Below are 25,502 nucleotides of genomic sequence, written 5' to 3'. Positions count from 1 at the left end.
CCAACACCATTTTGATATGAAAGTTAAGTAAACTAGGGTGTGACAGGATGAGGATAAAGCATCTGCTTGGTAGAGCACAGTTATTGTTGAGAATAATTTAGCTTTTTAGAATTCAGTACATCCATTGTTTTATACTTATACTATGCGCACTCATAAGTAAGAAGTCATGGCTTTTTCATGCACCTCTAAGTTGACAAAAATATTAATCAGAATCAGAATATTAAAGCATTGTTGGAATATTTAATCATTTTCATGATTAATTTGTACAGTGTGACTGTACTGTGAGCTTCACTGTTGGACCAAACAAGCAAATCGCTTTATGCTTACTTTGCATTCCTCTGCACTCACTTGACATACTGTCATCTCAAACATATGCAATGTAGGCATAATTCATGAACGAATAATTAAGGTCAGTATTGAACTGAGGCATCACCTAATGTTTTGTTACCAAAAAATATTGAGGGAGACTAACTGATTTATTGTGGCACTCTTTCTGACCTTCTGACATAGTGATCTGTTTAGACCACAGGGAGGGAAGTCTTGTGATTTTATCCAATGAGAACAAACAGTTTGCCGATAGCTTTTGGCAATCTCAATGTGCAAGTAAGCACACTGTTGCCCCCAGTCAGATCGATGTTTCTCGATTAGCCTGCCTGGGCCAAAAAGAATGCAGCAACTTTCCTATTCGTCAGCTACAGGAACTCATTCTCACTTAACACATGCACACAAAATATGCAGAAACACATTTGCAGCCGCATACACACATATGCTGAAATAAAAAAAAAAAGAAAGACATACTGATGTCACAGACATCACCAACACACAGACGTCATTCATCCTGTGGCATTTAGCACAAACATCAAATAGTGTGAGGCCTTGCTAAAAATCAATGAGCATTTGCAACAATCAATAGACAGGTTCCTATGAGAACTAATTAGAAAGGCAAACATGGTGCACAACCTCCTCTCTCCTCTCTGCCGACCGCTGTGAGCTCAAAACTACAATAAGTGCTTCTTCTCAGTTAGGTCAAAAAAGAATTTAATACAACAGTGATATGTGTAGGTAAGGATCAAATTGAAAGTGTACTTATAATTATGGTTGAGCATGAAAAGGAACATGGTGTGAAATTAAGAAAGGCTATGCTTTGTCGCTTTTGTGAAGGGTTTAAACACAAAGTCTTGCTCCAAGTCCATAAGCACAACTGTTACCTTAAGAGACACGATCACATGATTACCTGGTTGGGCTGAGTCTGGCTATTGGCATATCAGTCATTACATTATTAAAAAGTCACTGATCCATGAGTGGAGGCTGAAATGCTCTAAAAGTCCTCTTTTAAACATTTTTTTTAAAAAAATCAAGTCATTCTCGTATTACATGGATGACTTTTAGAAGATGATCAGCAAACGCAGCCAGCAAAACATGGCTACTCTGCCTTTCTTTGGGTAAGTCAGTATAGAGACAGATGGATGACTTCTACAGATTTATTATCTTAATATTCTACATTTTTGCTGCATTCTGTTTCCACCCTCTGAAGGGTTTTGATCTCCTCATCTGAAGAATTAGTGTGAGATCACTGAGTAACACTACAAATGACTAATCTAATTTTCCTTTTTAGACCCTGCAGTATGAACCAGGCAGTTGTTTCAGTTACTCTCAGTGTGGTAGGAGGATTGTTGGAGAACTGCTCATTTTGACAGCATTGAGAGAAAACACTTGTAACCCTGAAAAATTCTTGTGTGAGACAAAACTGCGATTTTTTATTTGTCTACATATCTCCTGAATCTTCTGCTCTAATTATCTCTCTATTAACTCTATCATATTCAACTGTAAACAATCCACATACCTCTCTACTTAACTGATCCCTCTGAGTGCACTGATGTACAGTAGATAGTACACACAGCGGTAGACACACTTAAATCAAATGAAATGCTAATTTTTGACAAATCTGAGGAAGCCTGTCTGCCCTGGGTCATCTCTGCATCTAAAGACAAGGCTGTAAGTTTTGTTTCTGTTTGAGGAACAGAAAAAAGTTGCGTGTCAGATATTATATTTGGACTTAGTTGGACCTAAATTATCCTGATGAAAACTGAGAGGCCAGGGATAAAGAACACACTGTGAAAAACTTATGAAAGAATCTAATATTAACTAATTATAACTATAATTAACAAAAGGAAAAAAAATGAAAAAGAACTGGCTCAGTGCTTAAGGGGAGCGATGATTTAACACAGATGATTTTTAAATTGCTCTAGAAGTACAAAGTTAATACCTTTATTACCTCTTTGGAGTCAGCTACACAGTAAACCTATTGCAAGAAGAGTAACAGTGTCTCTATATCATTGAGATATGTAGCGCACAATGACTGGAACAGCTCACTAAGTATGCGTTCCAATGCTAAAGTGGTTGAACGGAGTAAGACAGATAGCAAATGGGCTTTGTCTCATCTAAAAAAAAAATGTCTTTGCACAGCTTTGCACAGAAAACCCAAGCTGTGGGTTCCAAAGGACATTAAAGACCAACACAAAGAATAAATGCAGCAGCCTCAATCAAAGGATGATTAATATGTGCATTGAAAAGCAAACAGAATGAGCGGTTTTTCATGTCTTTTGGTCATTTCAGGTGTCATGCTGAGTTGCTTTTCACTGCTGCGTGAATACATTTTTTGTACATTTTGCCTGCGTACACTCTCATAAATAAAGAGGGGGAGACTGTGTTTTCTGTGGAAATGAGTAAACATTATGCGCATACACACACACACACACACGCGCGCTGTATACACAGCCAAGGGTATGCTGCAGCATGCATCTGAAAATGCCACTCACCCTGAGAGCACCGGAGTTGATCCTTTTTAGTGCTGTTCTTCTGGGTTGAAGCTGTCAACAGAAATGAGAGAGATGCTAAGACATGCGAAGTCTTTTGTCCCTGCTTTGGTATTTTTTAAATTCATTAGAGAAACTTGGAGAGAACTGGGACACTAAATAATCAATTCACTCTTTATTTTACACCAAAAATACACCAAGACAACATCTCTATAACTGCTTCAGCCTTACTAACCAAACCCTCATCCACGCCATCCAAATAAATAAATTTGCACACAATTAAACTCACAACATATTAAGCAAAAGCCATTTTAAACCCTGAAAAGATGGTGGAATATAGAGTATTCAATATACTTAATGCAGCAAAACGATTGATCGATTAAATCTTGCCTTCTGGTAAAGGGTTGTGAAGCTGTGCATCTTATTTAAAGTTCACTTGAATTACTGACAATTGTTCAGTTCCTGCATCTTTTTTTTTGCATCACAGTAATACTAAAGTTGTTGAAGGACACAATCTATTTAAAATATATTTTACTGTTGTAAACAAAGCACTCTTTGTTGTGCTCTCACTCTTAAGTAACACTGTTCTGTATCACAACATTGCAAGCACGTACTGTACATAAATGTGTGTTAATTTCCATCTGTAATGGTTTTGAAGGACAAGAAAAATGACTCTCATTTTACACTTGAGAAATGAGCCACCAATTGGTACAGGTTCTTCATTGCAACAGTGGATGCAAAGTGTGACTGTGAACATGTGCGTGTGCATATGAGAGAAAGAGAGAGAAAGAAAGAGAAAGAAAGAGAGAGAGAGAGAGAGCATAACAGGACATGACCTTTCCTGTTACATAAGGCCCTCATCTTATGAGCTCTTCTTATCATCCTAATTAGGCTGCCACATTGGTCCAGTGTTCACACTTACAATCAGTGTTTATTCGAGTCCAAGTGTTTATTAAACATGGGTTTAAAATGCCTGTGTCACATACTCTGTGTAGGCATGCACCTAAGCCACATGCATTCACAGCTGGAGCTGTTATCAATCCCCCTGAGTGGTTCGAACTGAGACTGGGGTCATCCTGTAAAGCTCCATATCAGATTCACAATTCACACAAGCTGAATGAGATGCAAAGTGCAATGATTTTACTTGATCATAAATGTATGGCTTTGCCTCAGTGTATTTACAAGGTCAGACCAGAGTTTGAATAAAACATTTGTTTATTCCGTACAAAACTGGAAAAACACAGATATAGAAACAAACACACACACACAAATAAACAAGCTGCAACTGAACTGAATATTCACAAGGACAGACAGACAGAGAGACTGTGGTGCTTTGGGAAAGTGTGATTTCATTAAGGCTTCTAAAACTTCTAGGTCAGCAGTATGAGATGTGTTTAAACTTAATACTGCAGTTTTTTGGGTTTTTTTATTTTTGAGAAATAAAAACAGGTATGATACAATTGCAAATAACATGCTCTCAATTACAACATAAAGAAAATCAAGGCAGCACAGAAGGAGTTTCCATATTGAGTGCATCTGATTTCCTCAACAGTATAGTCTCACCAGACGACGGGTAGGCGAACATGTCCAAGAAAGAAAAACTAAAAAAAAATGCTGAATAGAACCCAAAGTTGAGAAGACAGACTTGAACTGTTTAAGAAAAACAGAATTATCGCTCCACTATGGCGTCCCGTTAGGAGACAGACAAATCAAGAAGAAAAATATCAAGACCGAGATCAAAAAGAGGAATTTATCTGTCCTTGCTTTCCTACATGTGTGTATATCCATTTCATATAATCATAACTGTCAAGACGTGTAAAGTTGCAGGGATTATTATTTTTTTTTGTTTGTTTGTTTATTTTAGGATTTCTCAGCCTGGGTGCCTTTTTTTCTGCAGCATTCAAGAAGGCACTGTGGCCAGCACATCCGTTAGTGAATAGCTCCATGTTTCGGTTGTTTAGACAAGATAAAGAAGAGAATCTAAAATGACATAAATGAGAGAATTTGCAGATGGTGGTTATAAATGATAAATTGTATTAAACGGAGAAAGAGAGGGGGGAATATGCAACAGTGCTGACATGCATCCAGTCACATCTACTGTTGCAGCAGACAGTACCTTTGGTGAGAAAGTTCTGTGTTAGTGGTGGTGGTGGTGGAGGGGGGGCTTTCCATTTACCACTGATTCATTCCTGGGGACAACCAACAGCTTGGAGGAGAGAGTGGCAAAACAAGAGAAGGAGATGAGAAAGCACAAGAGTGTGGGAGGTGAGACAAAGACATAAATCAAAGATAAAAAGCAGAGAAAATGGTTGGTGATAGGTGATTTTCATACCATCCATATCCCTGAAAACAGAAAACACAGTGACCTGCCTGCACCCAGAATCACATGATGGCCCTCTTTCGGCTCCTTCACCACCATTACAATCTGGCACTCGAAGTAGACAGCAGCTGTTGCATGTGCCACACTTTGCTCATGTACTCAGTGTGTTTGACAGCTGCCAAAATTGCTTTCATCTTGCCTTCCACGCCCACACAAACACAGAGTTCAAGTCACACATCGTCTATGCTTTTTGCTGCAGTATGTGCACAAACGAAGTCTGAGCAGCAGCAAGATATAACGTTCTGATCCATCACTTCCTTAAGGCTTTGTTAAACTTTGTGACAACTATGGGAAAATGTTAAGGGAGATTTGTTTTCATAATGCGACCCCCACTGTTAACACATATGGCAGTAGTTCCCAAACTTTTTTCTGCATGACATCACTTTTGCAGATAAGAACATTTTCAAGCCCCTCACCCACCCACCTGGACCAGACATAACACTTACACATACGTCTTTGGCTTCCAAACCCCACATGAATTTATTCATATTTATTCATTCAAAGGAATTGCCTTTAGCTTGCTGGCTGTTGCTTCATCAATCATTGTTGGAACCATATTGATAGCAGAGGGAAGTATTAATTCCTCAGCTACAGTGTGCAGCTTTTTACACTCAGCAACTCCGTAGGTAACTTTGCACACGGTGAGTTGAGCATTTGAAGGTACAGATGCAGTTTTGGTAAAGCTACTCTGTTGTGCACGACAGTTTATGAGTTTTTTTTTTTTCCAAAGAAGTCAACTGGCTTGACTTTGTGTTCCAGGATGTGTTTTCTCCAAGTGGAGTTTCAAACTGTCAAAACCTGACACACAACACACTGTGGTCTTTTCTTGTCACCCACCACTGTACCAGTAAAGCCGAGGGCGATATATGCTTGGTCATATTTTCTTTCTTTTGCATTGGAAGTTGTTCTTTGACTTGGTGAAGACTCATCCTCTGCTGTACATTTTTGGCTGGGAGCCCTCTCACAAAGTGACAACGTTATGGTGGCAGTGCTCAAGCATGCCTCATTCATTTGCCCCTATCCATCCCATATTTTTTGACACACTTTAAGCCTGACTTTGATCATGTGGGTGTAAGGAGAGCACCCCATAGCACAAGATATTATAGCTTATTGTAGAATTTGATAGGAAGGATCATGAGCTGCTGATTATTCTACGGAATTCATTTATATTTTCTTAAATTTGAAACAAAACCAATAACAAGACTAATAGCATGCCGTAACTTTGTGTTTCTTTTTCTTTTATTATTACTTTCTTCTTCCTTGTTGTTAACTCATGCCCCCTGTCTCACACTGTCACACAGTGCAGCTGAAATGTCACAAGAGCTGAAAATATTGCACTGTGCATATTTCCCTGGCCAGCTCCAGACCTTCAGTCTGACGACAAACTTCTCAGCTATTTGTCCTCATTATACAACAGCCTCCGACTGCTCACCTTAATTCCCCTGCCCGTCCCTCAGGGGGCTCTTTTCCAACCACAGCCTGGCATGAGTCATTTTTATGACCACCGCTTTGGCCCTCGTCGGCCCGGGCCGCCTATGCTTTAAACCCAGCTAGGCAAGTAAATCTGCCAGCTTTAATTAAAATAGCTTCTTTTGTATCGCTTTCTCTCCTTCCGTCCTCTTGTCCCTGATGACATAATGGTGCTGGGAACTTCCCTCTGCAGCGCTGACTCAAAAGGACTGACCCTTGGAAAAAATGGAGGAGTGTAGCACTATTTTATGATGAGTTGGCAAGAAATAAACTGCATCTCATCCCATCTCCTCATCTTCTTGCTTTGACCTGGTTTCCCGAGTGAAAAGATAATTATGAAGGTCGAGAGTGGAGGTTCCCTTGATGAGACAACTCCACATGAAATAATTTGAAAATATGCAAGAGAAATCAATGAGCAAAAAACTTCTATCATGGTTTAATTTACGAGCACTTTAAAATTAGAGTAAGTCTATAAGTCTATAAGGGTGTGGAGTGACACGCACAGCACCACAGTGACGACCTAGCTGTCTTTCAAGGTCAGCCTTTCTTGGGGAAATAACGATTTGTGAAGCTGAATCAATGAGGCTCATTCAAGCCGTTTTCCTACAATATTGTTCAGGGACTAACTTTGGTGCCATTGATTAGCTGATTTATAGCTTGCATCTGTTCTGGGCTCACACTGAGGTGAACACTGAACAGGCTTACTGCAGCAATTTTTAATTTATGCTGTATGCAGAACTGTCACTGTGAGAACAGGAAAAGTGACATTAGAAGTCTTAGACATTAGAAACAGCTCTGGCTTTTGAGGCCATTTTGTCATAGTGGCCACATTCTGAATTGTAGGTCATGTAACAGATGAGACGACTCTTTGTATTATCAGAATATGATCCATTAGGTCCAATAAAGCATTAGGTTTTGAGGGGCCACATCAGTAAATTATTTTCATACATGCTGTGAGTCAGTGTGCATATGCTTTACGTGCAGAAACCAGACGAAGCAAGAGAAACTATTTTGCCAAATGTGCCCAGCAAGCACTCTGCTGTGGAATGAATGAGGCGCCAACACTGCACACAGTTCATTTCATACATCCATGTCTTAAACTGGCAATGGAGTAGACCTCATGAAAATATAACCTTTTATAAATATATATATATATATATATATAACCTGGAGTCTGATTTAAAGACCCCAACCACCACCCTCCATTCTTTTCTGTCTTTCTGCACTTTTTTTCTCCTCTCCTGGCCCTACCTTACTCCCCTTCTTTTCTATTTTCTCTTCTGTTTTTAAAACAGGCACAAGCCGCACAAATACACCACCCTCCCTCTTCCTTCCTTCTTTTCGTTCCTCTCTTATTTCCTCTCCCTTCTTATCTGCACCCCTGAAGGGGTTGTCTGTCTCCTAACCAGCTGAAGCAAGGCTTCCGCTGGTGTGCGCCTGGCCCCTATTATCAGAGCATGACAAGGAGCTGCAGTGTCAACTTGTCAGACTAATAAACATCCTTTATGGCACCCGCCTGGGTGTGTTTGGAGGGGAGTCAGCCAGCCACTAAGCAGTGGACCATTGATTTCAGGGATGGCACACAGTGCTTACACTTCCACCCGTCTATTATACAGCGGACAGCCTGCAATTGTTTTGCCATGCACAGCCATACTCATGACACTCATACTCCTGGAGGCTTTCTGCTTAGCTTGAGACATTTCTCCATCAAGGATCAAGTATGGAAGCACTGACATGTTTTGCAAGTCAAGGCCAATAACACAGTCATAATTTCCTTTTCTCCCCTATATAATTCCTTCTATTTTTAAGAGCAGGATAGGTGACGGGTCAAACAGCACTTAAACAAAGCATTGAATTGGTTACAACAGTCATTTCTCTCCCTCTCTTGTGGCTCTTCAGCCATCCCAAGTAGCTAATAACATTAACTGCTTCAATACCAAACTGAAAGAGACAAAAAGATGAGACACTAATACAAAAAAGTGTGACAAGAGAGTCAGAGAGAATGAGGATGCCAGCATTACTATTTCAGCACCACGGACAGCAGCAATTCTTGACGACTGAAAAGACTAGAATTTGTAGCCTTAGAGCCAAACTCTAAATATGCCTCTTTAACCTTTGTCCACTAGCATGTCATAAATATTCATAACAGGTGGACAAGGAGACATGTCATCTTAGCAAGAACGCAGCATAGACTCTTACTGAAAGTTCATTAATATCAAATACAGGCGTTAAAAATGATAAAATATTCATATAAAACTCCACATGGCACAGACCAGATACGTCCTGCGTTGCTTTTGGCAGTGGACATTTCCAACATTTGTAACAAGAAGTGAAACCCTTTGATGAAGTTTTTGGTTTATTTACTGTTATTGCTTTTAACAGCTAAAAAAAAAAAAAAAAAAAGTCTCTCAGCTTATTCAGCGCCCCTCTCTATGGTGGTTTTTAATACAGCCCCTGAAGAAATGCTATTAGTAGCAGAGTAACTACGCGGTATTGTCAACAACCTATCAGAAACAGACGAGAGGAGGTCACAGTCAGTCTAATGCAGCTTTGATTGCGTTTGTTGTCTTCTGAACTGGTCGTCCGTCAAGATACAATGCGATCGGTAACGCTGGAAAAACGCATTACAGGGTTCCGTGAAGCAGTGGCAGTAAAGCAGGCAAACCTGCCAACCCGTAAAGCTGTCAGAGCGACCTTCACTTACCCTCAGTATTGATGGTCCAATCATATAGAGAATATGAATTAGTACCTTCAGGGATTTCTTAAAATGGAGCATAATTCTTGGATATGTCCAAAGAAAGAGGAATAAATCATGTTGTGACTTTATGGCATTGCCCAGAGAGCTGGAGAAGATGAATTTCAAAAACATATTTTCCTCGCTCCTCCCAACTATCTAAGGTGTAGTGGTCAGAATGGTGATTAGAGCTTCCACTTGACCAACTATAAACACTAAACACACAACAAGTGGAGACATTTTGTCCGTGCATTTGAGAATATAAATTTTGATGTTGAATTGTTGGTCAGCATCTCAAGCATTCATCTTGTAAAGCCCGGGCCCCGCTAAAAAAATTGCCCTCCCTTTATAGATTTCACACATTTCAGAACCCGTTTTCAGCTCAGAGACTCCTGAATCCAGAGAGCGCAATGAATCATGCAACAGTTTAATGTCACCTGACTGCACCTAACTAGTCATATTAGCATAATGAATGTGCATTAATGTGATAATTAATTCATTAATTTACTTTTCTTTTGCAGATCTCCTGGAAATTCAGTTAAAATTCACGCTATATTCAGAAGGAAATGTTCTAAAAGATTAAAAGTAAAAGTAAAATCTAAACACATGTTCACTAAGAAGTCATTTTGTATTAGATTATCTGTCCTGCACTGTATGAAAGCTTTATGAAAACACTGCCGGTGGCTCTGCTCTCTCTCCCCCTCTCTCTCTCTTCTCTCTTTGTTCAGCTTTCTATTCACTGTCTTTAGCTGTTCCCACTATAAATAGATGTCAATGTCCATTACAGTTTCTGGACTCCTAAAAGACTCTGTTATAGTTTCCCAGCTCTCTGTGTCCATCAGTATCTCTCAATTCAGCCACTAGATGTGCCCTACAGTCAACACCATTTTATCATTACATTATTTTTGAGGTTTCTGTGGGGAGATATTCAAAATGAGTCGACAAAATGCTAATTTCTTTGTAAAAGTAGTAATGCAGCAATGTATAGTGAGCAATAAAAACAAAATAAAGCCATCATAACATTCCTTTAAGACCTCTGTGAAGGTCACCAGAAAAAATAATAAAGTCATTACCCATTCACTTTAAAACCACTTCATCCGCTGTCTGTAAAATCAGTTCATCACAAAATAACCCTGGATTGCCCACTAAGAATAAGAAGAGAAGAATAAATGGATCCCATATTTCTTTTTATACCACAACCACTCAGTGCTTAATTCGACTGACTGATTAATTCATACATTGATTAACAGTTTAAAGTCTGATGATAGGAAGTATACACATATCTATGTGGTAGGGCATTTCTGTCAAATGATAAACTTAGTTTTATAGTTGTAGATCTGGGACTGAAGTTTCTGTAGAAGTACTTTCTAGTTTGACCAACAAAAACTGATGATGATTAATCTGTTTCCATTTCATGTATTTATTTTTTGGGGTGGAAGAGTAACTGACTTTTCTTTTCTTTTATTATAGCATTGAATGCATGGCTCTGTATGACTTGAAGCCATTTGATTCATTTCCTGCACATGGAGGACCTCTTATGAGCCATACTATGACTTTTAATTCTCTAATATGAAAGAAATCATCAGGCCATGACAACAATGGGCTTATTTTAAGAGGTTTCAGAGAAAAAGAAAAAGGGGGACTAGCTGAAATGGAATATCTGAAAGAGCTTTGCGGGCTGCAGTGCATATTCCTCCTGTAATTGAATGATTCTGGATATGTTGATGCATTATCTATGATTATGAGGCACATGGGCTGAATATAAATAGATAAATAAAACATGGAAGTCAGAAACTAGGTACATGCATTACTTGTCACGACAAAGATACGGGAGCAATGAGAAAATTGCACACATACACACAAATAATAATCATGTGAATGTTTTGTGTACAGTAAATCTGTATTTTGACAGTGTTGTCAGAAGCGGCATTTGAGCGTGACAGTCTGGTAATCACAGTGACAGGGAAGGATATTGCCTTTAACTGACATATTCATTTGTCTAATGTGCTAGCAAACCTTCTCTTGATTTAAATGCATGTCTAACACAAGAACATGCACACACACACACACACACACACAGTTCCATCGAGTCTGTTGACTGAAGAGATGCTTTCCCACTCAACAACTCAGGGTTAAAAACACAAAATTGCCGTCAAGAAAAAGCAAGATTCTGTCATTTCTGCTAGACATGCAGCAGCTCAGCAGCAAAAGAAGACTTCATCTGTGTTGAATTTGAAAACATTTCATCACTTTCTCTAAAACCCATCTGCACTGATTTCTTTACTCTCTGCCATGCACAAGTGCTGCACTGACTGCACTGATCTCCCATCACAACCCACAACCTCTGCCAGGTCATCTTCTGAGTGTCGCTTGGGTTTTTGGTTTTGTTCCTGTTCCAGGTCTGTAAGGTGTCCCACTTTAAATGCTACAGTGTGTCAACACAACAATGACATAAAAATGTTCATTTATCTATGTAGAATTGAGACTTACAACAGCAAAAAGCAGAAAATGCCAAAAGGATGCATGTTTAATAAGTTGGAAGTGACACTGACAGTGACTAATTCTTTTAACTGGCTTACAGATTTTCACTGACGTGTAGGCAATTTGTCATATATTTATCAGCCATATGTTTGGAGCTTTCTATAAAGGTTGAGCTTTCACTGACCAGCAATCTGTCATCCAGTCAGCTGCTTAAAAAAGGGTCCCAGAAGTATAACCACTTTAAATTTACAAAAGCTTAATGAATGGCTCTTCTGACATCGTTGAACTGGAGTTTCATTGATTTTAGCTGTTGATACATTGATTGACAGGATGATTAATGAATATATGTGTTTAAATTTCAGCGTTGAGAACAGGTCTAGAAAAACTATAAAACTTTTCAGTTATTAATGAGCAGATTTACACATGAGCGCACAAAATGTCACAACTACTGGAAACAATCCTTAAGGAATCAAGGATTCAAGGAACCTTATTGTCATACCGTACGAAATTAGGACTCAGGTGACTTGAGTTATCCAAAAAACAGATCAAATCTCTGCAACACGCCAGCAGCAGGTCAATTTTATTGTGAGTATAAACAAAATGCAGTTTGTTTTCACCTGTCAAAGAGCAGCTTCTGGGCTCTTGGGTTTTTTTGGGGGTTTTTTCCACTACAAGGACATTCCGGTCACAAAATTGGACCCAATGATATTCATGATATGCATGACCACCATGCATATCATATGATTCACGTGACATTATTTCAAAAGCTCCATATAATCACCCTCAACCATTTGTTTCAAACCTACTGAGAAAAAAAACAACAGCAGAGGAACCACTGAAGGGCAACACGGACTCTGGCCACACGTGGATACTGTGAGAGCAACACAAGATCAATGAGAGTGCTTGTTTTTTCAGGGTTGTCCTCCAGCCAAAGGAAGAAATGATCTATGTAGATCTCATTAGCCCCCTATGATGACAGACGTACAACCAAATGATTAATGGCCAGCTGGAGAAATGGGAGAATTATTGACATGACCTTTAGGGGTGCCTCTGTTCAGGAGCGAATGGACAGACATGTCTTCCACTGAAATGATCTACTTTGACATTTCCATCTTTTTCTCTTTTACTCTCTCTCTCTCTCTCTCTCTCACTGGGTCTTGAAAGAAGTCCGGGAAAGCCCACAACATGTTATTGTTCACCCCGGTCTTTTTTTGGATTTTAGAAGAATGTGTAAAGAAATTACTCAAAAAATTCTGACAGTCTTTGCAAGAATCTATATTCTGTGTGTGTATTGCAGTATCATGTCTGTATTATTCTGTATTCATAATGTTTGTGAAAGTTCACCTTTAATGAAAACTGAGGTTAAATAGCCATCTGCAGTTTGGATTTTATGGACACATCCTTTTGGGGGGATGAAAGTCAGTAACAGCAGACAGTGTCATCCCAGATGATGAGGTTTTAATGATGGGGAGCCATCCAGTCACCTTTCCAGAACCCCCCACAGATAAAAGATAAAAGTGAGCAGGAACCCTGAAGGAGTTAATTCAACATTCTGTGTTTCTGTGTGTGTGTGTGTGTATGTGTGTGTGTATGTAAAAAGGGAAGATGCAATCTGAGCTATCTTTCCACTATATTTCCATTATGTACAAGAATATATGATTGTACCATACAGGGTACCGTGCACTGAGGGAGGAACAATGAAAGAGACAAAGAGGAGGAGAGTGCATGGAAAAGCAGAGGGAGAGAGGTGGAGGAGAAGGGATGAAAATAGAAAGATGCAGGGGAAAATGACATGCGTGAAGAGGAGGAAAGAGACAGATGGCAGATAGAAGGCAAAAGACCAGCAAAGATGAAGATGAGGAAATGGTAAGCAGTGCTAATGAAGGAGGACTGGAGGGTGGAACTATTCGCCGATTGGTGGCATGACAAGCTCTCACAATTAATTGGTTTGAACGAACACAGATGTTTGCTTTCTGCCTTATGCCTATGCTAACCTCCCTACTTTCTTTGCCACATCTGTTGGTCCGGATCATAATCAATTGAAGGAGCTGCTGCCCAATTCATCCAGCTCACTCTGAACATCCTGACCTGCCAGCCTCAAGTGGATGGACGCAAGAGCACCAGGGTCACTGATCTGACTTTCTCTGTGGGAGGTGCATAAAGTATTTTTAACAAGCCGAAGTGAAACACACACACACGAATCAGCAGAAACAAACAATTTCTGGATTTTTTTTGTTCTTTTTTTCTTAAATCAATGCAAAAATATGTTTTATATGTTTTTTTCCCACATTCCATATACTGTGATTATGTGTTTGTTCATACACAATGCAGGACCAAACTGAAACAATATTAAAATTGAAGAGCTACAGATGTACACTTACAAATCCATCTAAGCATCTTAACACTAAAACAATGCTGGTTTTAAAGGGCTGTTTTTGCAACTTCCTTTAACTTCCTTTGTCTTCATTAATATTTAGCCCTTTCTGCTTACCACAGCTCTCATGCTAAGCCTTTGATCATGCAGGAACACTTAACAAGTGAGGAAATGTCAAGGTTGGAGGGAAAAGGTCTTGGACAAGTAGATTGTGGGAGCAGCATGTCAAGATTTTGAATCAAATGTTGCTCCACCTCTCAGCACAGCTGGTTAAAAAATTATTAATCAGTAAAAATAAGGATAGCATTAAATAAAGGACACTCTCCACAGATCAACAGGCACATTGTCCAGAATCTAAACCAGCCACAGAGAATAATAATGGAGTTTGACCAACAGAGGATTTTTAAAGGCAAATATAATAACTAGTTTGGAGCAGGAAAAAACTGGGTCAGAAATGTACAAATTCTAACAAGCATTTTTGCTAGTGTTGTTTAATGTGATTAAATGTGCAAAACCACAAGAACAGGAAAAGGGTACAGTTTTTGCAACATTGAAGTTCAAGTTAACCACACGAATGATGTCATTTATCATATGGCGTTTGCCAGAAGTTGCGGCAATTTATTATAAGGTTGTAAACTTTATTTTGAAGTGTTTTTATTAAGCTATTCTCATGTCCAGTCTCCCAGTGCCCATCATCTTTATTGACAAGCAATGCAGGAGTGATGTGCCTCACCCTTCAATGTAATGGGAGGCCTGGGGCTCACTGGTGCGCTCTGTCGGCTCGGACACGCATCATAATATTTCTGGTGTCGTGAAATTGAGTGCAGGTCCCAGCTGTCTCGTATCAACATCTCTGTCTTTCCATCCATCTTTTTTCTCTCTGTCTATTATTCACCATTAAACAGAGGCTCCACTGAAGCAATACTACAAGCATGGAAGTCTTGGTTTCATCTGCTCAGGCCTGAAGAGTACAGCTTGATGCAGCGAGGGCTTTCATTTTCAAAATGGCTCTAAGAGCAAGTGTTGTTACTGTAAATGCACTGTCAGTCCTTTGAAAAGAGCCTAGGCATATTCAGTGGTGCTGGTTAGTCATTTAATCAAAGCCTCACTGTATGCCAATATATCTTTGAGAAGGTTATTTTTTATATTTCTTTTATCTTCTGGTTTACATTTGGTATGACTTACTAGTAGTGCCTTTGGAGGTTATGGGCTTTAAGAGAGAAGATTCCAACCGCTAGCTAATGACAAGTAACCAATGAGAAATAAAGCCACAAAAGGTGAGAAATACAACAAAAAGATCCCTCCTTAGCAAAATCCAATAACCAGTGAAAAAAATGTGTAAATGAGTAAAAACAAAAGAAAAACAGCCCTGCTCAGTCAATGTCTACAGATGAAAGAGAATCTATGTTTAAAAAAAAACACTCAACTGAATAGATGCAATGTGTGTGTGTGTGTGTGTAGCGTTTGTGTAAGTTTTCTCTTGTAAGTCTAGATCTTTGAAAATCACCCACCACTGATAACTGTACCAGTAACCTCCAAGACAAACTCATTGCATTCCCTGTGGCTTTTTCACAACAAAAGCTAGCTTGTTGAGTAAAGACTGTAAATTAAAGATCACTGATTAAAAGAAAAAGGGCAAGATCAAAAAATGTTTGGTTTTACTTAACAGATATCTATTATAGCCCCATCAGAACATATTTTCCTGTGAATCTCATGTGTGTTTACAAGCAATTCCCACATGGGAATGGCAGACTACACCAGTAACACTGAAGAAAATTGTGTTACGTAAATGAATATAACTATTCGTGTCCATTCGTTGACTACTTGGTTTGTCAAACACCTAATAAAGAAGTGGACATTGGGTTGACAGAGCTGATAAATTACTCATCTTGCTCCCCTGAAAGGTCAGAGCTCTTATTATTTACAGCACCGAATCTCTGTTATTGCTCGTTGACTGCTGACCTTGCAAAGGCCCCATGTCCCTCTGTCTGTGTAACTGGGAGTCTATGGGTATTCATTTTCTCTATACACAACATACTACTACTTTACAATACTCATATAAATGTGTATGAATCATCTACATGTGCACACAGACCAAAAACAGAGTAATTCTCAGGCCTCTGAAATAACCCTGGTCTACAATGTCAACAATGGTCCTGGAGGAACAGACCCCATTTGTGCATATACTAGTACACAACGCTAACTTTGTAATCCACATAAAAACAACAGGGCATGATAGACAAAAAAAAAAGAGGGACGGGACAACCCTCTCCTCCTTCTTCCTGAGGATAAGTGGATGTTGTTCAACTGCATGTCAGTTTAATGGGACATACAGAGATATTAAATAACGACTGGTCACTTTTAAAAAAATCCAATGTTTTATGTGATATTATCCACAAGGGAAATGTATGCCTTTGTGGGGTACAAATGAGAGTGTGCTTGCTGTGCAGTTGTTAGTCTGGAATCAAATGTTGCTCTCACAACACCACATTATAAGTTAAGTGCATTTTAACAGATTACTGGTCTTTAAAACAATGCTGCCCCAAGGATCAATAGAAAAACAATGCACACACTGTTTTTATTTTCCACGTACTGTATTACTGTGCGTATTGACTAAGACTTCAGTGTAAGAGATTGTTTACAAGAAAAGATACCTCTTTTTGTAAAACATCTTGTGTTTAAGTAAGAGTTTGATATGTATGAGGGGTCAAATGGAGGATAAAGAACACAGAGTTTCTACTCAGTTTTCCAAGGATGTCAGCAACCTCATAAACAAGACCGTGGTACATACTGTTATGTTATATTCAAGTGCATCAATATCTCATAAGACAGTGAGATTTGGTAGGCAGTTGCAATAAAGTCTTCAAGAGACATCAAACCACAGGCTTACTGCAAATATGAAAACATACGTTTAGTATAAAAACACAGCTCAAAAATCTATTTCAATCATATTCAGTGAAGTTAAACACCACAATATGCTCGTCTTTCAATCCATCTTCTACTTTCCCGTTTATGTCTAATTCAGGACCAATAATGGCAGTAATATGGGCCTTGGCTAGTTTATAACCACAAGGTATCAATCACTTGCGCTGTCCGTATTTTATCTACTGCCACCGACTACCTCTAATGATTCGTGATAATTTTGGGATTTGTCTAACGATACTGCTGAGACAAGCTATCTTGGCAAACTGATGCTGCACCCTGTCATTATCTGCAAGGACACCACAGTTCAAATCAGCTGAATCTTCAATGTCAATGTTGTTTTGATTTGGGACAAACCATGTCCTTGATGAGTTATGCACTGCAGAGGCCACTTTTGAATTTATGGGTTACATCCAGCTGCCTTCAACACTGAAAAATGGCAAATCAGCATATAAATGGCTGCGATATCGAGAGTGTGAAGAAAAACATCAACCCACAAGTCCATTATATTAATTGGAATCGCCCTCACCATGGCAGGCAATGGCTCCAGTTAGACTAGGGTCGACTGGTGATATATGAAAGGCTGGAGTATGAATATAGTCTTGGCCGGTAATATAGCAGAATATGTGAACAACTGATCCCTTTTGTTTATACTGACCTTGTAATTAATCAGAGGAAGGCAGGGATGGAGGAAAATGTATAGGAGTCAGGAGGAAGGAGGGGGTGAAGGGTGGAGAGGGATTTAAGCACCCTTAGCACAGACTACAAAAGAAAATCCTAAGTAAACACTGGCATAGTCCACAGTGCTTCCAAAATGATGTTGATAAAGAGATGAAATATCACAAGGATCAAGGGTTTATCACTTTAAACAGGGTATGCGAAGAGACAAGGGAATCTAGCTTGTGTTTGTTTGTTCCCACGGATGAGTAATTGTGTTTCTCAAGCTTAGAGCTAAGACAGTGGTGTCAGGATCAAGGATGTTGCCGATTATGAGCTCAAACATTGAAGCTTTTCAAAAAAAAAAAAAAAAAAAGGCACCTCACCTGTTTTAATTGTGCAGGCAGTAAATTGCAGGCAGTAAATTGAATCGATGAAACCATGGTCAAGGTTTGATCAGGTTTAGAAACAAATAAGGGCTTGGTTAGGTTTAGGAAAATATCATGGTTTGGGCTAAAATTTGTGCTAGTTTATCAATCATAACATAGACATAAATTTTTGCTATTGACTATTAATCTGTTACAGCCAATAAATATAGCCAATAATACAAAGCCAATTTACCTTCAATGGCTTAAGAAAGGCAGCAGGAGGAGGAAGTATAAAACTTTAAAGCCACCAAAAACACAAAGAAGAAAAAGGACAAGAAGCACAAGCACAGCCTGCTCTTTCATGCTCATGACATCAATAGTCAAATCTCATAACATGATTTTTTGCCGCATAAATATATTTTCAAAAGAAGAGAAATGGATTCGAGGCCCACTCGGAATGCACCCAAGGAAAACTGGACCCAATTCAAAATGTGGTCCGCCAGAACAGATTCAAGAGGCAACAGCAGCCCCGACAGCAGCATGATGCAGCACCACTTAATAAGCAGAGAGTGTTGAAAAGAGTAGCGATACATCTCATTTCTACATTTATTTACAGTCAAACTCACATCTAAGATTTCCAGATTCCCAACAATGTTTGCCTCAACTGAATATAGTTTGAACACAGGCCAGTTCAGGATGAGGAAAAGGTGATGGTTACCAGGATCAATGGACTAGTGAGACAGTGATATGCATGCACTGATATTTGATGTCACTGCTACACGACTTACTAGGACTGTTCTGTTGATATTCCTTGCTTCTCAGACCTCTGTACCTGCTGCTAAATGAATGAAGAAAGTGTCTTCCATTCTGGAATTAAATGCTATCATTCTGCCTATTATCTGAAAATATGAGAAAAATCCAGTACCAATTCAACTTGAGGAAATCCAGTTCATAATGTAAGACTCCCAATTAGACTCATTTACATGACCCAGAAACATGTGTATTTAAACTGTATTTAGCTCTGTATACTGTGGGCCTAAATATTCAGGACTGCGAATAAAATAAACATAAAATTAAACTGATGATGTATGCAACACTTGGCCTTAGGCTTGTTTATTTTGAATCTTGCATCACAAAATTCATTAACCAACGAGGTTAAACATTGAAACATCGCTGCTGATCACTTGCATATGAAATAAATTATATTATTTGATTTATAAAAAAAAAATTCTAAAAATTCAAGGGATGTCTTGCTGTAATCTCCGGAATCACAACCAACCTCAGAAAACAATGAAATAAAAAAATTAAGAAGCATAAAAAAAAAAACAGAAACTAACTTATGATTTTAACAACTTGCTTTTTTATGCCTGCTACTTTCATAGATGCTTTTAACCGATGGCACCCATTACTCACAAGGGCATGCACAGAGGGAGAGGTACAGGTTTATTTAGCAAGCACAAGAGATTTATTTCAGCTCCACAAAAAATGAAATATGCTTTACAGCTTTACAGCAGAGCCATAATTCAGCCATGAGAAGATACATTCATGCTCAATCTGATGCATTACAGGAATTTATAATCAGTTGTGCAACACTGGCCATTGATAAATATGTGGCTCTCTGAGAGCTACAGTGTCTATTTCAACACAGAAGTTTGATAAACAGCGTAACATTCACGAAGATGAGTTATTGTGCTAGGCAGTTAAGCAGAATGTCAACCGCTGATTAACTTTACAAAGTGTATTTGATTTAAAAAAAAACCTCTCCCATTTATGTGACATACAGTAGCATTTCCTCACAGAGCAAATTATCACACATTTCCTGTATTTACGCCTCCATTCTTCAGTGCATTTAAACAGGACATTCTTCTCTGCCATGTAGAATTCACAAGGTTATATATCATTCAACAATGCAATAGAATTGATCACATTTTAGTCATTTTAGTCACATTTTATAATAATCTGGAAACTATTTGCAATTAAATATATTAAATTCAAAGTGATTACTGTAAGCCAGTCTCTAAAACTAGTTAAAATCTTGCAAAATGACCAAATATGATTCAAAAAAACAAATATTACAAAATTGTTTGGACAGTAGTTCACACAGTTCAAAGAGATATAGCAAAGTGCTTTCTAATTGGACACTAAAAAAGTAGATGTTTTTTTTATTTTCCAGACAGAAAATCTTTTTAAATGAAACAAACCACAAAAATAACATGTGTGTCCTGAGGGTCAAAACTTTTCTAATATGGTGAAATGTTTACAATATAAACTTTTTATATTGACAAACTGTCATGGAACGGCTGCTGTCGGGCAATTTACAATACACTGGCTCAGTCAGTTGAAGTCCTACACCTAAAAGAGTCGATAGATTGCTGTCTGAGGCAGAATTAGACATAAATGTGCAGCTGAGTTTGCTTTGTTTACTTTTACAGCTTTGCTTACCAGAAAAAGTCTTGGATTACATTATTGGAATTTAATGAGTGCATTATTTTATTTGAAGTTTGTGCACCCATCATGAGTTTCAAAGCCCAAACCACCTGAATGTGCTTTTGCGGGTTTTCACATTTATTAAACTACTGTCTTCCCTCGATAAGCGCAGTGCACTCTGAAATATAGTTTACTCATGTGTGTGTCTATGTCTGTGCACCTGTGCTACTCTATGTGTGTATGTGTGTGTGCGCGTGCGTCTGTGTGATTTCCAATCCAGACAGCTAGAGTAATGGAGCAGCCCCATCTGGGCCTAACACATAGGCCAGACTGTTCAACCTGTTAAGGTATGAATGTGGTCCCGAGACAGTGTGTGTCCGTGTGTGCGTGTCTTTGTGCGTTTGAAGTACTAGACAGGGGCTCTGAGTGGTCAGCCAGGACAGGGGCTGAAAACCTGCACCTGTTAGTGCTTGCACAATAGCCCAGAGAGAGAGGGACTGGAGAGAAAGAAGAGATACAACAGAGAGGTGGTGGGAAAGACAAACCGAGAAAAAGGTGGATACTGCAAAATGAAGCGACGGAGAGAGCAAGAGGGGGAGGATGTTTGTGTTAACAGGGTTTGTTTGCCCGTCTGTGTACTTGCCTCTATCTCTCTGTTGTGTGCTTGGCGGATCAAAACAACATGATCAAGGCCTAACTTTATTATGGTGGCAGCTTTTGGCTACAGTTGAAAAGGCTGATCAATTTGGCTACTCCTTTCGATGCAGTCCTGCCATGCTGCCCATGACTCCGCAAAACATTCAGCTGCTTGGCAGCACAGAAGAGGCTGGCGCGCACCGAAAGAAACGAATTGTAGCTTTGCAAAATGAGGACTCCAGCCCAATGAATGAGCTCATTTTCTCCCCCTTGCACTGTCTCATCTGCATCGGCACAATGCGTCGCTGTGATGTATGCTACAACACAGAGATATCCAACTTTTCAGTAAAAATTATTACCAATTTCTCTTTGTAATATTCATAAATTCCTAGAATAGAGCCTATAAAACAGGAGGCAGACTAAATAATCACGACTGCTTCGATTATGATTTAAATGTAAATGTCTTTCCACACCATAGGTTATCTCTGCATTTTTGGGGAGTGTGGATTCATTTGAGCATGCAGAGCTCGTAAACCTTGGATGGATAGAGAATAGCTCCAGCTCATTTTTCATATCAGGAGTACAGCAGCTGACAAAAATAGCCAGGTGGCAGCACCAGTTTAATAGACTTAACAGCCATTAAAATAGAGCTTCTTGTTAAATGTTGCTTGCACGTAAGAGTGATTTACTCTGCCTTTCCAAAGGGCCTTTCCAAAGCCAAACATACACACTATATCACCTGCAACAAACCCCAAATAAACTCAGTGTCACAAAGCTCCAAGCTTAAAGATTTGCTCTCCTTTCCTTATGCTAAAAAGTAATGAAACTTGCAATATCACCTCCTCACAAACACTCACAGCTGCACACTTTAAGACACACACAAACTTACACACACTTCTTTTGGCTTGCTTCCTCTTACAGAAACCCACCCTTGGGCAGAGTGACAAAATGGAGCTGCTCAGGTGGAATGATTTACCTGTTGAACAGGAGGATACGGTTTTGAGAGCCACCATTTTTCACCTGGGGCTGACACGTCTCCCAAAAAGTCATAAAGAGACAGTGCACCATCCAGATGGCGAGCATAGCTCATTTCTATGACTGTGCCCTGCCACTTTACAATGTTTTTTTAACATCGTTGTAATAAAATATCTGACATAAATACATGAGTAATACAAAGAGAACACTATAATAAGACAGGCAGGGATACAAAACACTAGACACTTGACTTGAGAAAGGCTCATCAACAAGCCATAATTATTATCAAGCTTTTCACATTAGATGTCGAAATACAAACTCAGCTTCTTGCCTCAAGTTATTACAGGCCTGAGGACCATTTCAACTCAGTTTTAACATGCATGCAATTTTTAACATGAGCTCCTTTCTTCTTGCTCCTTTTTACACAATTCATTAAACTCCTCAACGTAATTCATGTACTCACCGAAGTGCATTTCTTCAGCAAGAAGAGGCAAAATGGAAAGCTAAAATTCCTGTTTGAGTTAATCTATGCCAAGGTCATCCGGAATTATACTGATTAATTCTTCAATGGTTAAAATTAGAAACAGCACAAATAAACCACCAAGTTCATAAAACGTGGCATAAAAGAGGTGTAGACGTGTGTGTGTGCGTGTGTGTGTACATGAGTGACTGACTGTCCAAAGAGGAGGTGCTCTGTCATGACAAAATATAGATTAATACATACTGACTGAAGTGTCTTTGTATCAGGTATCAACTCTGCGCTCACTGCATTCAAGTACAACAACACAATATCACAATTCAAATCATAAACATAACTTTTGCTGAAGAGACATATGGAGAACGGAGCTGCAGGTTTCAGATCAATGGGGGCAGCCGTGGCCTAGAGGTTTTAGAAGCAGCTCCACCCTGGACTAGCAGGAAAAATTTGGGTGTGGTGGAGTGACTGATCAATGCCCCCCAATTAGTCAGCTGATGTGCCCTTGAGCAAGGTACTTAATCCCCCAACTGCTCCCCGGGCGTCTGACACGGCAGCACACTGCTCCTGTGTGTTTCACTGCATGCTGCATGTGTTTGTGTTTCAATCAGGGATGGGATGCAGAGAAATAAATTTCAGTGTATGTAAAAAATATACTGACAAAACATAAAAATAAAGTTTGAAGAAAAGGGATGACAACCTGCTTGTACTAATGGATTTTAAATTCACTGAGCAGATTAACAAGGCTCAGTAGGTGGACACGTCTCCAATGATGGGGTCACCAGGGAATCTGTAGGAATCACAAATTTGTCTGCAGTGTCTTTGTAATATTTTCTGCGAAGTTTCTTTGAAAGAGGAAAAGTGAAAATAAAGACAATTCAACCATAGAGCTAAGTTTGTAACAATAAATCAGTAACTTTTAAATATTTTCAACTCAACACAATTAACCAAACTTAGATAAGTGCCTCAGAACTTCGCCTGTATTTTCCTGATAATATGCATAAAATTACATAGTTCTTTTAAACAAGATTGCTTCAGAAATCATTTAAAAAGTATAGATCCGTAAAATAAATCATTAGCCAAAATACTTCTGCAAAACACTACATTTCTGTTCCTAATTTGACACATGATTTGTGTTGGGCACGATTTCAGAACAGCTGGGAAAACAAGTTAAAATTTCTTCTCATTTATATTGCGGTAATAACATTAAACAGTAGCAAATGGACTTAATAATGGCTGTAGAAATTAAGGCATTCAAACATTTACATATGTTTGGTATTTAATCTCAAAGAAAACAAAAGGCAATAAGTCATGCTCCAATTATATTACAAAGCTACACACACAAGAAGAAATTACAGTGAGCCCCAAGCACTTTGAGCACATTCAGTTTAAATCCTGTATCCTGAGCATGCAGATGACGATCCATATCGCACATTTTGTACCTTTTATTCAGGTCTACCCACTAACATCAAAGCTGACTTACAACTTGGCTAAATTTATGTCCAAAACTCGAAGTGCAGTTTCGTCTATACGGTTTTCATGTTGCTGTAGCTTGCCTTGACTTTGTGCATGAACATCAGGCTGATTTCTCACTGCGACCTTGTTCACTGAACTGTATTCAACTCTCCTGTCTCTCACTGCACTCCAACCTCTCCACTTAACCCTCCTCTGGTGCTCTGGTTTATGATCACCGTGTTGCCTAAATTGTTCCTCCTCTGACCCTGCAGTAACAGCACCAGTAGGTGGCAGAGTGCTTTCTCAGCTGTCCAGTCCCACCCTAAGAAAAGACAGCAAGACAGACAGACAGAGAGAACAAGAGAGAGAGAGAGAGACAGAGAGAGAGACAGACAGACAGAGAGAGAGAGAGAGAGAGAGAGAGAGACATACAGAGAAACAGACAGAGACAGAGAGAGACAGAGAGAGAGAGAGGGAGAGAGAGAGAGAGAGACACAGAGAGAGAGAGCATCTGGGCCTACTGTTGGTGTCACAGAGCTGAGCTTTAGGAGAGGGCCAGTTGGACTTGCTGAGATGACTTGGCAGTGTCCAATTTGTTACATGATTTGGCCACCACAGCTGCAACACAGCCTTGTTTAAATTCATTTCTTGCTTGTTTCTTTTTTTTTTTTTTAATCCTCTTCCTTGCCTGAAGCCGAGTTCAGAGAGTGGTTTTTAGTATGTTCAGGGGAAGCTTCTGGGGGTGAGCCGACCAGAACTCTTCTTGATGTAACTGCTGTCAGTTACTTTGGACAACTGTTGTCAGTTGGTGAGGAAATACGTAAGAGGCAATGGTGCAGCACATTGTAAACCAGATATTTAAGTCCACTTACATATCGGCTTTGAAAAGCTTCTCATCCTATTCTTTATCATTCTATCCGATTAATTTACTTATTTATTATTTATTTACCGAAAAAAGCTACTAAATTCACATTTTACTTTTCAGGAAAAATAAGACATAACCGGTGAACATAATGCTATTCAGCAGATGATATCATATGTAAGCACATAAAGGGCCAACTACAAATATACAGCCCAGCCTGCACTATTCTTATTTCTCTTACCCTGTCTTTGATGAAATCGCAAATACTAATATACTAATAGCTAGCTAAGGTGGTTCAGATTTGCCCGTGTAATATAACACGTCACAGTTGCAACTCTAAAAGAAATAAACATTTGCTTATTCATGTGCTCAGGTGAATACTGAGCAAAAGAACACCAATGTTCACAGTGTTGAGGACAACTGGTGGATGCTCTCTCTCTCTCTCACACACACACACACACACCTTTCAA

At 39.1% G+C, this 25,502-nt stretch overlaps 1 protein-coding gene across 10 annotated transcripts in view; it reads right to left on the bottom strand.

Annotated features, from left to right (window-relative positions):
* tnr (tenascin R (restrictin, janusin)) overlaps positions 1-25,502 on the bottom strand; it is a 152,625-nt gene that overhangs the window by 103,640 nt on the left and 23,483 nt on the right. For 8 of the 10 annotated variants that reach the window (XM_046408273.1, XM_046408274.1, XM_046408271.1 and 5 more), the window contains one exon: positions 2,820-2,870. The exons of the other annotated variants lie outside the window; for them this stretch is intronic. The gene's annotated coding sequence lies outside the window, so the exon portion shown is untranslated. The remainder of the gene's footprint in view (positions 1-2,819; positions 2,871-25,502) is intronic. 10 annotated transcript variants of the gene reach the window in all.

Source organism: Scatophagus argus, chromosome 13 (genome assembly GCF_020382885.2).
Source record: "Scatophagus argus isolate fScaArg1 chromosome 13, fScaArg1.pri, whole genome shotgun sequence".
NCBI classification, from domain to species: domain Eukaryota; kingdom Metazoa; phylum Chordata; class Actinopteri; family Scatophagidae; genus Scatophagus; species Scatophagus argus.
This window is presented reverse-complemented; position numbering and strand designations above follow the sequence as displayed.